The sequence below is a fragment of the Diadema antillarum genome, unplaced genomic scaffold, assembly GCF_040938485.1.
Source record: "Diadema antillarum isolate AM-2024a unplaced genomic scaffold, OU_Dant_1.0 scf00000104, whole genome shotgun sequence".
Taxonomy (NCBI): Eukaryota; Metazoa; Echinodermata; class Echinoidea; order Diadematoida; family Diadematidae; genus Diadema; species Diadema antillarum.
This window is the reverse complement of record NW_027270993.1, coordinates 1,207,576-1,212,548: the sequence shown is the minus strand read 5'-3', so window position 1 is coordinate 1,212,548 and position 4,973 is coordinate 1,207,576.

Below are 4,973 nucleotides of genomic sequence, written 5' to 3'. Positions count from 1 at the left end.
TCTGAAAAGTGGAATATTACTTTGTGTATGGTATGATTCCTACAAATGAAACATGAATATAATTAATAATTTATCTTTATCATTAATGATGTGGACGGCCAACAGATGAAAGCAAACAAATCATTTCAAAATGATTTACGTGTATATTCCTTGATAAGTTCAAAGCATCCATAACAAGAATATGTGAACATGTTTCCAATAGGGTAGTTGACCTGCTTTTCTATGTGACTTTGATATGATAGGGAATTCACTTTGGTCATACAATTTATTCTATGTGAAATTCATCCAATATGAGATTTTATACATCTTGTTTGGGCAGCCTGACAGAACCTGTGCTGATAAGTACAGTACAACATTTAACCTTCAGGTGTGAGTTTCTTCACTTTGTCTCCCTCTACAAATAATATCTTTCTTTCATTTAACATTTAACCCGTTGAGGACGGTTTGATTTTGCTACAACACACATTTCCCATAGACGCTTGCCCGAGTATACTCAGGACTCGTCCTCTACGGGTTAAACATCCACCTCATGATGTGGCCCTTGTAATAGTTGATTCATGCAAGACAATTCACTTGGATGACCATTGATGGATTGGTCACTCACTTTGAATTTGGGAGACTCGCTCGTAGCCCCTGTGGATTGATTGCTACAGATTTGGGTAGAATTATCATTATGTTCATGCAGGAAAAACTTGTATAAGTTCTACCTCTCCTCAGCTTCATCCAAAAGTCTGGACAGTATACATGTAAGTTCTCTCTACCGAATGTAATACAGGATGTCCCTGATACAGTCAGACCTGTTTACATTGAATGTGTGTATTTTCCAACTCATTTTCCACATCTCATTATCTGATTTTTTTTTGTTTTTGTTTTTGTTTCTTGACTAGCAATTGGTTTGGGGCTTTCCGAAGTTCTTTCATCTCATACCAGCTCTGATCCTAAAGAGCGCATATAGAATGATAAGTCTTGAAAGGCCTGACGTATGTCTCATAATTTTGTTCATGTTTGGCTTTACAGGTTTATTTGTGCAATTGTGTATTCTTTATGATATATGGAGGTGCAACCATGCATGTTCCCTTCTTATGAGTTATGTCTTCCATCAACTTCTTTTCAGTACTAGCTGAAAGCTAGGGCCAGGCAGAAAGCTTCAGAGTATGTCTAGAGTTATGTCTTCTTGATTTATTATTCGATTCAAACTATGTATCTTAGAGCTCTGTATTCATTTGTGTTACACTTGATTAGCAGGCAGTAGTTGCTCATGAGTCAAAATAAGGTGCAATATTGAAGAAGCTCAGCATTCAGCAAACACACATTCTTCCAAGTTTTCAAAATTTTCTGTCTGATATGAGAAGTCAACTGTCAAGTGTGTCTGTGTGACATCAGATGGCAATGTGCGTACATGTTACAGCAATAGCAAGATCCCACCAATAAGATCCATTTAAATCAATTTCTCACTCATTACGTATGCATATTAGCATATGCTTAACCCTTCATTTATCATTTATTTACTCTTTGCAGTTCTGATTTGTCAGTGTACCACAATATCTCGTCATGCCTCCTTCCAACTTTTATCGTAAAACCATTTGCTTTTACAATATCTTTTTTGGTAGGTCAGATGCTATTCAATTGCTTGGCAGTGTGAGGCTGTACGCTAAAGCTCTGGCTTTGTTCAATGTACAATATGATTTCACTCACAATTAGATTTTTAATTGCAATATTTCAGTGGACAATTATTATTAGGTACACAGAAAGGATGATTTTTGATGCAATATTCAGTCATGTGAAGAACATTTGGTTGGTGAAACAGTTCAATGCCTGACCAGATGGACTCATTCTGTGGTTTTGATTAGCAGTTTGATTCATCATTTTTTTTTTTCAAAAATCTTTCCATTGACTGTGCATGGTATGCCAGACTATTTAAATGCCTCATAACCTGCTCTCTCAGTTCAACTTACCGGTATCTTTATTGTAACAGATGATATTTTGATTGATTTAAGTACATGTATTATTAACTCATCCTAAATAGATCAGTGGATGAGATTACTATTCACCATGACTGCATTACCACTGTAGCATTAAATAATCCCTATTATATGTGTTCTTTTTCTCGTGTCATTCACCTTTAACAATGGTCTGTATTCAGTTATCTTGTCTTTTTATTTTTTATATATTGATTAAATGAACTGTGTGATCAGTTTTTCCAGTGAAAACACCAGTGGGTAAGAAATTGGAATATCTAGCAATCAGTTTGTGTGTGGGATACATGTATTTGTCAGAGAAATGTTTGTATATATTCTGCATTGGCAATATTGCATTTGATTTGGTACATACTACGTTTATTTCTTCATCTTTCATGTTCTTTTTTAATTAGGTAACTATTAGTAGCATATGTTGTATTCCGTGTCTTCTTACATCACCTATACCCCTTGTTTCAGAGTTATTAGAATTTAGCAGTATATGTGGATTTTTTTCACAAGCTGTTGAGTCATTGTCAGTGGTCAAATTTCCTCCTGTGATTGAACAGCAATTGTTGAAATTACAGCAATTTGAACATTGTAACCTCTGAAAATGAGAACAATGTTGAAGCTAGCATGAAGTAATATGATGTATATGTATAGATATATACAATATTGGTCTTACAACAGTCCCAAAGAAAAGACAAATAAAACAAAAACTGTTTCCCCCCCCCCCCCCCCCCCCCCCCCCCCCTCTCCATTGGACAGGTTTAAAGGATGTGTACAGTTCTGGTTGAGGTGAGGATTTGGCTTTTAACGTTTTGCGAGATATTCAGAAACCACTCTATGAGATGTCAAAGAGCATGCATTTCTAAGGGGTATCAAAAGTTTATTTGATGAAAATCGGTTTTGAAATGGCTGAGATATCCAAAAACAAGGTGAAACAAAGAGATCCTGATAAAAGGCGTGGCCTGTCGCCTTTTATTATTATCACTTTTTGGGATATCTCAGCCATTTGAAAACCAATTTTCATCAAATAAACATTGAATCCTTCTTAAAATTACATGCTCTTTCATATTTCATAAGAAGTTTCTCATTATCTCACTTAGGAATGTTCAAAACATGAATCCCCACCTCAACCAGTACTGTACAGTCCCTTTAATTCAGACATGCAGGGTGACTTACCTGACCTTTACTATGATGTAATTTTTCTCATGAAAATTAGCAGAGACACTTGTCTGAGCAATTTTTCCTCTTTACTCGTGTATACATAACTTTACAGTAGTTATATGCCCTCGAGAACATTTGCAGACAACCCTGCTAGTTGGAAGTGTATGGTGTAGTGAAGGTGATAATAACAAACCAAGTCAGATACGTTTTGAGGAGCAAGTTTACTCAAACTTCCATGTGTCTGCTTTATGCTTACCAAGGATTCAGAGCTCTTTCACACTCTCCTTATTTGAACACAAGATGGCAGCAAAAGTCTGGTCATATCATTTTTGTTTGCTTTGTTTTCATATGTTTTAGGGAGAGCTATCCAGCCTATAGGCAGGGCTCGACACTAATGGTGGCCCGGTGGCCCGGTGGCCCACGGCCACCAAAAACGCACGTCGGGCCACCAAAATTTGAGAAATGAAGAATGTGGTGGCCTGATCGGGCCACCAAAAAAGGTCGGATGTTTGCCTTTGGGCCACCAAAAATAAAAGTTAGTGTGGAGCCCTGCTATAGGCTTGTAAAAGTCTTGATGAAAAGTATATTGTAAAACTGTAGCTCTATGTTTAAGTCTTGTGGAACTTGTGAGGATTGCTGATGATATCAGGATAGAACACATACATGTCTTGTCTTGGGTCAATCTTTTATTTTTTCAAAGTGATGTGCAAAAGTAATTTCTTCATGCCATTTATATTGTCATGGTGTCTGAATGAAGCTTCAAGGGAGAATCGTCTTTTGTATTTATGGTCAGTTCTCTGTGTAAGACATAACTTGTCTTCTTGTATTAAAATGATGACTGCATTAATTTTAGCCAACATCATTAAGGTTTTGCCAAATTTACATGTATAGACCTTACCACATTCAGGATTTCAGTGTTTCATTCAATACACATGGCTGGTGTCAGTGTGAAGACAGCATGTGTGTGTTTCATGTTTCCAAACCTTGTCTTTACTTTCATACATGTATGATATTCATTTGTGTATCCTGTTACTCAAGATTCCATTGGGACGTAATTTATCTTTCAGTCATTTCTGAAATATGCTTTAAAAGAACAGTTATCCAAGAAATAAGGTCAATATGATTTAATTTGATCATAGCAACACCATTTCTGATAAGTTTTACTTTTGGTACTAGTTGAGCTGCTTGTTCTGTAGGTAGAAAATCCACAAGTGAGCAAGTTGTGTATGTTTCACATGGCAGCTGCCATGTATATATTATTCACTCTTTTTCACTGATCTTTGCATAAAAAAAGTTAATACTTAGGAATCCAAGCAATACCTTACCCGGTAATTTATGAAGAAAATGTCTTTTTGTGGTCACAAATCTTGTAACTTGTTATATCAATAAATTATGGGTCCACTGGGCTTTACTTACAAATAATAATGATAAAAAGCTACTAACTCCCAGTTTTTTTTCCTGTCTGTCTGTTCGTCTGTACTTGCTCAAACTTAATGTTAATACCTTACATACAAATAGAAAGCACATTACCAAAGCTGACATGACTGGCATTCTTGCTGTAGAGCAGTGTACATTGCTTTAAGTTCAAAAACATTTTTGGCAGAATAAATGTAATTTTCAATGCATTTCACATGATCACCAAATTACAACTCAAAAGGGTAACTCTGAACTCCTTTAAAAAAAATCCAGTTTAGTTAAAAATAATATACATTCACCTATTAGCAGAAAACACAAATTATCACACAAAGTTTATATAAAGAAGGGGAGGTTGTGTCATAGACTAATGAACACTAAAATGGCAGAGTGACCAACAAATTAGTATTACAACAAATAGGGCAAAAACATTTT